The sequence below is a fragment of the Conger conger genome, chromosome 2, assembly GCF_963514075.1.
Source record: "Conger conger chromosome 2, fConCon1.1, whole genome shotgun sequence".
Taxonomy (NCBI): domain Eukaryota; kingdom Metazoa; phylum Chordata; class Actinopteri; order Anguilliformes; family Congridae; genus Conger; species Conger conger.
In genome coordinates this window covers 28,001,432-28,013,511 of record NC_083761.1, presented here as the reverse complement: position 1 = coordinate 28,013,511, position 12,080 = coordinate 28,001,432, and the positions used below count along the sequence as shown (strand labels likewise).

The window sequence follows — 12,080 nt, the reverse complement described above, 5'->3', positions numbered from 1 at the left end:
TTTGAGACCCCGCGTTCTCTGAGTACTCTCCGCGACAGCCGCTACAAACCAATAATGAAATAGCACCTTATAAGCAGAATAAATCTCCCTGCCTCCACACACACAAGCATGTATGCTCACACAAACACACACACACACACACACACACACACATACAAATATCGCTGCATGAAGTGTTTCCAATAAAACCAAAATGCTGAATGCCAACAGCAACTGTACCGTAATGACAATCTTCCATGACACAACAGATAGAATTTTCCAGAAAGAGGTTTGCTCAAGCAAATTATGGGAAGATATGAATATAATGTGCAACAGCAAAAGTAATGTCCGCTGTAAAATCCAGCTATGCCAGCTTGACCAGCTTTAAAATTGAAATTGAAATTGGTCTAGCTGGGTATGAGCTGGCCAACCTGCTAGTGCTCTCTGTAGCTTGTCTGTTTCAAAACATAGCTTGAGCTGGTCAAACCATGTCTAGCTGTGAGCTGGTCTGAACTTGTGAACCAGTTAAACCATGTTGAGCTAGAAGCTGCTCTGAAGTTGTCACAGCTACCAGCTATTTTAAAACCTAGATTGAGCTGTTTTTTTCAGAAGGGATCGCATTATGTTAACCCCTGAAGCAGGGTTCATGAGTGTGAGTGAGTGACAGCCACTGGTCTACTGCATGTCACCAGGATCAGATTACCACTTGTCAGTCCTCCTCAAGACGCACATGAGCTTTTCTTGCCACTCAAGGCCTTTGATCCCACTGGTCCAGACAAACACCTAGTAAGCAGATCAGCCCACAGTATATTAATGCTGGCCTAATCAGGCCTGGCTGGTGGTCTCACCCTCTCCACTACTGGCATGAGAAGAAACCCGCCATGTTTTTATGCCTCTCTCTTATCCGAAAGCCAGCAGAACCGAAGCCAGGCTGCTGCCTTTCATCACACACCTGTCCACAGAAGGAACGGCCGTTACCCCTTTAACCCTTTGAAGTGTAGCTGTGTTCTGGAACTCAATTGCTTTTAATTACCAGACTTGCGGCAAATGTTTACAGCAAACTATGTTTGCAGCAAACAGACACTGCTGAATGATTTGAAATGAACATTCCACTTCGTCGCCAACACCTTTTTAATACAAATGGCTGCGAATTAGGTCTTACAATGCCAGCAAGCTGATTTGTTGCTTACCTGTTATTTATTTTTAAAGGTAAGAATACATATTGCATTGAATATATGTGCATTATAACAGCTGGTAAAGCTGGCATAGCTGGATTTTACAGCAGTGATCCTCCGTCACCCCAGACCAGGCCTAGAGGGGACTGTGATGAGACTGGCTCAAAGAATCAGTCCCACTCACAACCTATTGTAGAGCTACTAGGCTGACAAAAAAAAAAAAAAAAGGCCCTCGTCCTTATCTTTGTTGTACAGGTAGCAGTTGAAATTGTACTTCCCTCTAGGGTCTTTCAGCGAACTTATCCCTGGTTATGGGTATGCACTTTGTTGTATGTCGCTCTGGATAAGAGCGTCTGCCAAATGCCAATAATGTAATGTAATGTAATGACAGCAGGGTTAGGCCAGTGTAGTTGAGTTGTCACAATGCCATGATGGCATATCTGTAGTGTGCCCTGTGTGTCCTGAAACCCACTGGAGAGTGTGGCATCAGACCTGGGTGAAATACGTAAATGTTTTGCCTCAAAATACTTTTCTACTCTTTACTGTCTGGTGTGTTGGAACCTACAGTATGAAATGGTCTTAAAAATGCTAAACTCTACCTTCTGGTCCTCTTGGTTGGCTCAATTGCACCAGGCAAGATCAATCGAGCACAGAAAAGTATTTGAATCCTAAACAATTCTGTATTTGACCCAGGTCTGTGTGGCAAAACCCCCCCCTGCAGTTCATCTGGGTCATATCCCTGTTGTCATACTGTGCATCAGAACTCTGAACCAGCCTATTCTGTGGTGGATAGAGGCCTTATGCTCCTCTTTCACTTTCTTCCTCTCTCCCCTTTTCTCTGTATCTCTCTCCATAAATACTTAATAACTGATTGGAAATTTAGCATAACTTTTTGTTCAAATGAAGATTACAGAAATTGTTTTCTACCCCTTCAGCATTGGGCTTGCTAAATGTCAAATGATACTACAGCTTGGACAAATATGAAATTCTGTATTTATTGCATATTCACTGGGTTCCATCTGAAAGTTACTGTAAGTTTATGCTCGGAAGCCTGATTGGTTCTCATTTAACCATTTAAGCTATACGATCATAATCAGGTGATTTGAATGTTCTTAAATTCCAGAAAAACCTCCTCTTCAAAGGGTTAAACAAGATCTCTGTTTATCTCTTCCCAGTAGGATCCTCTTCATAGGGCTTAGGTGAGACTGAGCCAGCCTCATGCGATGCCAAAGTTTCAATCTTACCTAGTCAGTGGCTCAGCAGTGCCCATGTATTTAGATCACCCTAAATTATTTTATAGGATGCTACACAGGTTAGCTTACAGAAAGCAATATGACTGCATTGCATTGTATCATGTTAAATAATAGTGGTATTGCAGCTTCAGGTAAAGATGGATGGAGAATAATTTGAAATAAAGAAAGCCGATACAGTCCTACAACCCACGTGGATTGTGATAATAAACAAAAACAAAATGGGGAATAAAATCAGAGAATAGCACCATAATTAATACTTAAAATACAATTTACAATTGCATGAAACAAAGCATCATGAAAAAGCCTGAAAACATTTCCATTTTCCTACAAAACAACTCCCTTTGCATTTGCACACCTGCATGCTCATTTTCACATATGTATTTCTCTGATTACCCTCTTGTGACAAAGCCGAAACTTTAAATAGAAGATTACATTTTTTTTCTCCCCTCTGAAAACTGTCCAGGAGATGTTAACCATCTCCTCATCCACACCCTTACATCCTCTCAGACAAATGCCCACAGCTCTGTATCGTAGAGTTGATGGATCGTGTTAGTAATAGCAAGGTAAACCGAGGCCATGATTTGTTTGAAAGACACATTGATAAAGATGAATTATTTGGGGTGGGAGGCTTTTTTAAAAGTTGCCGTGATAAATCACAGGCTGGTTTTCCAGCGCCTAAAGGCCTGAGATGTACTTGTTGCTGGAGCACCTCACACCCACACTCACACACACGGACATACACACGCACGCACACACGCACACACTTCAGAGGGTAGGAAGGTTTATCTCTGGGGTCCTATAGAAAATGTGTGAGAATATGTGCTCCTCTCTTAAGCCAAAGTGTGGTCAGATAACCTTGGCTTGTTAAGCAGGACCTTGCTAATAGGGTCTCTGTGTAGATGAGGCTGCTGAATAGCAATGAATACACAAGATACACAAGATTTACGGCTCATGCCAATTAAAATCACCATGTGCCTTTTAAAAATAGTTATTGTTGTTTAATGAAAATACAGTATAATTTATATGCAGATGCAGACACACGAAAACAGATTTTTAATGTCATATTTTTATATACCGTATATAATAAATAGATCTATATGTTAGCAAATTCTTGAGAATAACTGTATGACATTTCCACATCACTACAATAGCAGTTCGCCTTTAAAATGTTTGAGACGCTGTAACAAGCCGATCTCTGATTGGCGAAAGCTATGTTAATGTGAGTACCTGCAGCGACAGATTGGTGAAATGAGATCTGGGTGGGGGTGTGGTCTGAAGATGAATATGTATGAGAGTGAGCTGTTTTTCTGAAACGGAGGAGGAGAGGGTGGGGTTAAGAGCAGGGGAACTGCAGGGAACTTGCTCAAGAACTGAAATTTGAGGTTACACTGCTACCCTGTGGAAGAAACACAGAATACAATGGTACTTACAGTCGATATTTCATCTCGGTGGGTAATTATACGGTGAAATTCTTAATACGGTGGCGTAAATTAAGAAATGACTGAACTTCCAGCCATTTTGACACTTTATTTACAATAGAAGAGGAGTGTCTTAATGATCAGGCGCTATGAAGCTCTGCGTTGCTAACATGATCCCTGACTAAGCTTGGATCAATACCTTCCTCTGCTCCCCATTTCCCTTTGTGTGTTATGTGCTGCTGGCTGTTTACTTATGTACTTAAAACTAGAAGTGATTTCCTACAAGTAGAAAATCAAAAGTTATAATGGGCGTTAGTATATATAGTAATCACATATTGCTTGTTTTTTTTTTTTTTTTTAAGTATGGTTGCTGCACATTTTTGTTGAGATTTGTTGAGGTTTCATGTCATAGACAAATCATAACCTTAATGGGAATCTGTTTTTCAGTCATATTGTGAAAGTGTATTAATGGTGCAGATCCAATCGGACTACACTGTTCCCTTTAAGCCTGGGAGGTTTTCTATTCAATTAGTCTGTGAAGACACCCATACATTTTAATGATCTCTTTTGTGGAAAGGATGAGTCAGGTTGTGAAAAAACGAAATCTGTTTTAATTCATTTCTGTATTCATCATTATTATGTCTCTGGAAAGATTGGGTTTTTCTGTCACATATTCTGTACGGTGTATTAAGATATAAAATGGATGCCCATCAGTCAATCAATTTTCAAACTTTGAATAAATGTTCAAAAGCAATTCAACCTGCAGTGTGGCACAGCTGCAATTCATATAGCTACCTGCAGGGTGCGCTGTAAAATGGCAGGAGTGGAGTTAAACTGCACCGTGGTTTGAGCCAAATAACAAACCTGTCATAAGAGAGCTTTCACCTTTTGAACAGGCAGTGCCTTTCATTGAGGTGAAAAACAGATAGCAGTCAAATAAACGAAAGTCCTTCCCCACCATCCTCATTGCCTCGATATGAAACAGCGGAATAAAATGGTGTGTGTCACATTTCAGAATCATTTTTCCCCACCTTGTTTACACTGTAAGAATTACACGTCAAACCTCAGCCTCCGCCCTACTGCCGTCCCTGATTTATGGCAGGGGTGCTTTTGTCAGCACCCCGTCAAGGTGAATTTTCGAGTGTGAGTACGATATTTTTTATCATCATGTTTCAAACAATGATTTATCGGTCCTTTTAACCGAAGAGACCTGATTCTCACACGTTTCGCTGGGGCCATAAAGATCACCTGCGGCTTGGCAGAGTTGATGTGAGTCTTTATCCCCCCACAGACCAGCCCCGAGACAAACTGAAGTGGAGGTAAATAATGTCATTTCTCTGAAAAGTGATGTAGAAAATATAGAGGATCAAAGCAAGAGGCCAAGCCTGGTCTGATTTGTGTGGAAAACTGACTCTGTCACTCTCGAGCTCTGATGGATAGTGTTGCTGTAATCCGAAGCATTGCAATGCCTGTTCTGTAATCCCTGGGAAAATAAACCATAGGGGAAACAAGGGCAGCGTGGCCTCAAAGGAACATGCAAGCTTGTATAAATACTACTTTAAATAGCAATGTTGCCAATTTTGCGGTTCTCTCTCACCAGCGTCCCAGGCACAGCTATACGCCTTCTAGAAACATCCGTATCAATACCAATGAAATGTCAATGAATGTAATTACCGCCACAGCTTTTGGCTCTAGAGCGAAACTGTAATGGTGCCTTAGTCTATCTGTCATGATTTTCATCTGATAATGCTGGTTTCTTCCATGTGGCTGCTGGTGGGCTACAGACAACATTTTACACGTAAATATAACACAAACTTCTGCGGCCGTGGTCTCGGGGCAGTCGTGAGAGCTCTCTGAGAGGTCAGGGCGAGGGTCCACGTGCAGATCCTGAGCAGTGGGACCCTTGGGCCCACAGGAGTCCTCAGCTTGCACCGCTCCTAATAAATCTCCAGGAACATATTTCCTACAAACTCGTACAATAACTTCCTTCTGGGCGACCCAGCTCTCGGTAGCTCCCGAGAACAGGGCCCGCTGCAGTCTTATCCCGGCGTGGAAATATTTAGATAAGCCTCCAGGATGATATTAATAACTCTTCAAACTCCGCACTGGCCTTCGCTTCAGACCAAAGCCTCCGATTTTCGCCTCTGGCTCCCCCCTTTGATCCTGCTGTCTACTTGTTTGTAATCAGTTAAATGTCTGATCCATCACCCCTCATTTCAATGCTCTTCTCCAAGAAGGGCCTAACATTTTTGAGTGGGTGAGGGTTGTAGAGGCCACCCTTTCTGCACGGGGTTCCAGAGGCCGTTTAACTGCCCTGGCAGCTGTCCGGGCGCCGAGGAGGGGGTCCGCATTCAAAATGGGAAGACACGGGCGCAGAGATAAAGGCAAGGCATTGACAGGGTCAGTGATTGGCCGCGGCCGTCTTATCGGCTCAAAGCGAAAGTGGTGGCAAGTGGCTGAGCTCTCCCGAGGAGATAAGGCTCATCGCCATGGTGACGGACGCGTCGGCACCGCCCGGGGCTCAGAGAGGCTGCTGGGATACCGCCAGGCGGTTTCCTGCAGAAGTCAGACCTCTGTCACCAGATCCCATCCAGTGAACACATCCCATCAGCAATCTTCACTTTCATTCCATTTTATAATTCTGTAGCCTGGAGGGGGAAAACATTTGCATTTATAACTTACATTTAATCTCCTCTGCCCACCACAACCCCCCCCCCCCCCCACCACTAATATTAAACCCACAGTCTCCAACAATATGATGAGTTCTCTGAATTCAGCTTTAAAGAGATTCTAAGCGAAAGAGAGAAAATGTCGACATGTTTGATAATAATAACACACTTGAATGCTTAAATGCTATTGTTGTGTCAGCTTTTGAATTAGTTCTGATTTTTATATCTCGAAGGAATGCAAATTATGGCATATAGTTGGTAGTGATACATTGATATACATAAAAAGTATAAACGCTTGATGGCTTTAGGTATCTCATTGCTTTGCTATATTCGCAATTTATTTGTGTGTCATATGCTTTCATGTATAGTAACTTAGATGATTTACAAAAACATCTATCTTTTTGCAGAAATATTCTTCAGTCATTTATACTCAGTAATATCTGTTACATTAACACAGTGTCATGTTAGTTATGTTTTTTGTGCTGGAAACAATGGACACAACAAACATGTGAGAAGAACCCACTGCAACAAAGCATAAGGTACATGAATATAAAATGCCATTGCTTCATAAACGAGGAGAGATTTCACATAATTATTTTGATCTTAAAAATATTTTCTAGAAAAGACTCAAGCACACAATGACTGCTTTGCGCTTGAGATCTCTCTCTTTCAAAAACTTAGTTATAGTTTGTTTATGCAACTCCCTTTCTCTCCCTCTCTAAGCATATGTAATCGGCCACATTACACCCTGACCTTTCACCCCCTCCTGACCCCTCGCAGAGTTCAAATCAAACCCAGCTCTGGCCCTAGAGTTCCCCACATCTCTGTCCTTCATCCATCAGCCCCCGCTGCGGCCCTCTACCCTCCTACAGCGCCGCTCATTAACACCAGGGTTAGTTCCCCTCTCCCACAGCATGTGTGCTGCATATTTCATGGGGGTCCTGTCCTCCTCCCTCTCCTGTCTCTGCCTTCCACCCATCACTTGTGGCTTGCAATATCCCATGACAGCGTTTGTCCTGGTTCACACCCAGGGTGCAGTTCACTCAAAATAGTTAACTAGACTGTTTTATATACAGTATACACACATATGTATATACAGTATATATAATGTAGTTCGTAAGTATTTGGATAGTGGCACAATCTCTGTTATTTTTGCTCTGTACTCCAGCATGTTGGACTTTAATTTGAGGGTATTTGCATCCGTTTCAGGTGATTTTATACATAGCCACCCCTTTTTAGAGGACCAAAAGAAATTGGACAGTTGGCTTCTAAGCTGTTTCTGATTACTCAGGTGTATTCAATCATTTCTTTAGTTCTGGAATAAGAATGCATTCAGCATCTAGTCTTGATTCTAGGCTTTTGGTTGCCTTTGGAGAAATAACCTGATATGTTTAGTCGAAATACTTACGGACTGTACTGTACATGGCAATATTAGTGGGGTAAGTCTGATCTCTTAATTTCAGGCGGCAATGATTGTATGAGAAAAAGAGAAGTGCTCTTAGGTCATTGTTTGAAGAAGAGCAATATGTTAGGTCATTATTAGTCATTTAAACTCATTATCGATTTAAATCAAGGAAGAAATGCATTATCTTCTAGTGCTCTGTCCACTCTTGGACTGAAGGCTTCAACAACACCGTGACACTCTTGGGTTGCCTGCAGGGTGGGAAATGAACTTCAGCCACTAGCTAAATGGCTATGGCTGTACTCTACCATCTAGTTTGGCAGGCAACCAGCCATCACTTAGAGGGCATATCGAATTGTCTGGTAAAACAGTTAAATTGGATGCACCAGCCACTTTGGCCAGTGGACGAACAAGTTCCTTTCCTGCCCTGGCTGCCTGGCTTGCAGAGCAGCAGTGCTTGATGTTAAACGGGTTTCCAGAAGGCTGGGACCTGGCACTTTATTCATCTCCTGGCCTTGTTATGACTGCAGGGTTAACAGATTGGCCGGTCATGCTACACACACCATGTCCTGAGCCTGGCCTAATGAGACCGGAACTGTTGCACGTCATACGCGTACCTCGCGCCTATCATTTCTGCTCCCACTTCAAAGAGCCGACCTTAACCCCCGAGCACTCTCTCTCTCCCTGCCTGCCTTTTCCAGCCTCTCCGGCAGGTCGTCACTGCACTCCGGGACCACGAAACACTCCCAGGATATACCGGAATGCTATCACGCACCCTTATTTGTCAAGTGCTCCTCTAAGGCCAGGTCTGGAAGGAGAAGGTAAAGCTCCAAAGCGGTCATAACATTTTGCCACCACACTGAGCGATTGGCATGGGATGCAGGTCAGGGAGGCCTCCGTTCTCTCCCCTCGCACCCAGCCCATCCCGAGGGATCCCTTGGACGGATCGAACATCAATATTGTCCAGTTCATTGTCCTCCAACCCTGCCTGTGGAGAGCTCCAGAGTCTACTGGTTTTTGTTGCTGCTCTGCACGCAATTCACTCACCTCACCTGGTTACCTGGGTCTCAACAGGGTGCTGCTTTTAAGGTGAAGACAAAAACCAGCAGACCCAGGTTGGAGACCACTGGTCCAGTTTTTCAGACATAGCAAGCGACACAAGACCCCATTGCCATTGAGCAGAGACAGGCCTTTCTACCGTTATGGGTTATTAATGGACTGTCCTCCCCTTTACATCGTAGCTTTTCGACGTGCGCCGTACAAACAGTGGGACAACTCACTCTCTCGCCATCCTTTTCACGCCCTTCCTCACGCTCCCGTCATTCCGAGGCGAGTCCACGTCGTACTCCTGCCGCGGCCCCATGTTTATTTTATTTGGCCTCTCATTAACACCGGGCATGCCCAGGTTAGATAGATGGAGAGATGCTGATGTAGACAGATGAGGGGGATTAAAAGGCATCAATGTACGGAAACAGGACTAGACTTATCAACGCGCTGGCGGAATCAACGGACGACGCAAAACGGCCCGTTTTCGGGATGATATATCGGCACTCCCTGTCAAACGGGGTTTAAGACTGTTTAGCAGAGCCATATTTATAGTGACACAAATCTGGCTGTCCTCAGTCCTGAGGTTGACGTGTGGATGTGTGAACGCCGTAAGGAAGTAGGCCTTTCACCCCCCAGGGCAGCCATCTGTCAGGCCAGCCAGCTCTGCTGGTAGTCACCGATGATGTCACACAGCACCACGCACAGCTGCATGGCGTCCCTGCTCAAAATGGCTGCTGCCTTATTTAATACAGTGCAGTCTTTAAGTATTTGAACTGTGATACAATGACTCCAAAAGCAATCACAAGCCTAGATTCAAGACCAGATACTCACAGCAAAAGCTTTTTGATATCTACACTATGGAAGGAATTGACTACACCTGACTAATCAGAAACATCTGAGAACTCAACTGTCCAATTACTTTTGGTCCCATAAAATGGGGGGTCTATGTATAAAAAAGGGATGTTCTTCGGACACGGATTACCTGATATGGATGTAAACACCCTCAAATTAAAGGTGACAGTCTGCACTTATTCATTTTATCATATAATCATATACTTAGATTTCTGTATGGGTTTCCTTTGATATCATGAACACTGGCCTATGTAGGTCAACCTTTATTTTAGGAAACCATTTTACATTTTCAGCTTGAGAAAATTGGAACGATAGGAGTGACAATACAGAATGCTGAAATCCATCATTACGTAAAACCTGGAAATTCTTATCTTTTGTTTGTTGTAATGGCTGGCTGTTATTAAAGCATACTACAGTAAAATTATGGGATTGTCCCCACAAATAAAGCATACCATCAATGTTACACTGTGTCACAACCATGTTCGAGACGGGTTACGGGGTCTTTGCTTCCATGGGATGTACGCAGCTGTGTGTCCCCCTCGACTCCTACCTCCTCCCTTCCACAGATGAGAAGGTGATAACCCCTGGCTCAGGGAACCATCCGTTATCTGCTGTAGAAACTTCAAAGGCCCGGGGCAGAGTACAACACCTTTCTCTGGCATATTCATCCTCCCGGTGTCTGACTGGCGAGGGCAGGGTCAGGGGAGGCTCATCTGTCTACCCCTGAACTTTCCCAAGGTGTGGCGGCCAGGGTCCCACAGGCCGGCACTTTCCGCGAGGAGCGCGTGAAATAGGGGTGTAGGTGTCAGCTCGTTGTGCAGTCATCGGCAGGCGGAGGCCATCCGCTTTTCCGTCTGCTCAGCTGGAATCGGGCCGAGCGGCCCGTCCCCCAAGGGGCTCGAAAAATGGACGTTGTGTCTCCTGTCTGCCTGGATCTCTCTCTCTCTGTCTGTAAGCCTAACCTACGCGCCTAATTCGGGAGTGTCCAATCTTCTGCAAAGATTTTTGTTATTTGAAACCTTGAAAACAGTCAATGGGTACCTCTCACTTACAGTACTGGTCCTCACCCTGCGACACGCTCTTTTTTCCCAGCCCACCTCTACACTTAGCTCTCCCGCTCATATGTTAGTATTGTAATCTCCCCGGCTCACAGGTGAGGAAGGAGACACAGTTTGTCTGGTGCATTTGGCAGAATAATAGGCCTGGTGCAGAGGTGAGGAATGCCACGCCATGTCTCTCTGTGATCCATTGTTTGGTGGGAAGGGAACACGAGCAGTAATGGATGGGCTTTAAATCGCTCCTGTCGTCCCCCAGTGAAGGGGCCACCTGTTCCCCGGCACCCCACCTCCTCAAAGGCCTCTGCCTGACAGGAAATGAAAAGCGGGACGGTTGGGGGGGGGGTGTGGCGGACGTTTGCCCATGCCGTACGAGAGCGCCCACACCCATTCGGTTAACGTTCTGCTAACGTGCTAATGAATGCATAAATCTCTCTGAGCGTTGGCCCATCTCTCTGTTCTCTGCGTAGATATCAAAGGTAGGCTCTCGTCACTCATTACTAGATGACAGTTTTTATTGAGAGTGCGTTTGCGTCTGTTGGTTTCCCGAGGACGTAGCTTAGTGGAATTTCCTTGCCCTGGGTGCCTGAAGCAGAGATCAGCGCAGGAGTTGAAAGAAAGAGGGTGAGCGGTAGTGTAGACAGTGTGCATCTCCATGCACAGGCAGACACACACAGATCTTTGCAGTCAGGGTTGTTATGAATCATGACATCACTGGGGTCAGCTGACCTTCTGCAATCTATTAGCCACTCTGGTACACACCCATCAGCCCCTGCTCCTCCTCCAGCTCCATCAAATGGTCTGTGTGACTCACTCTCTCGTCATTCAGTCATTTTCTTCTTCTGCTCCCCATAAATTCACCCAGAATGACAACCCTACAGAGTGGGGCATGCATGATACATCACTTGCATGGACAAGGACTGTGTCCTCATCTGTGTTGTGGACCACCGAGGTGAGGCAGTGTTGCATCCTGATACCCTTAGTGAGGTAAAGTATATTGATATCTGGTGGTGGAGAGCAAGTCCAGATAATAGTTTGGATCTCCCCCCACTGTATAGGGGTCCAGCCTTGTAGTTATTTTAAGTACGCTCCAAAAGGAACCCTTTTATTCCATAGAAGAACCCTATCTCATGGTTCAAGTATTTATTTGTCAGGCAAAATGTTTCTTTGTCTGGGAGCTTTCACACTTAACACCTATGATAAAGGGTTTCATACAGGGTTCCACTACTG

The 12,080-nt window shown here is 44.6% G+C and overlaps 1 protein-coding gene across 2 annotated transcripts in view; it reads left to right on the top strand.

Annotated features, from left to right (window-relative positions):
• Positions 1-12,080, top strand: part of skap1 (src kinase associated phosphoprotein 1) — a 184,955-nt gene that overhangs the window by 99,910 nt on the left and 72,965 nt on the right. The gene's annotated exons all lie outside the window — the stretch shown is intronic.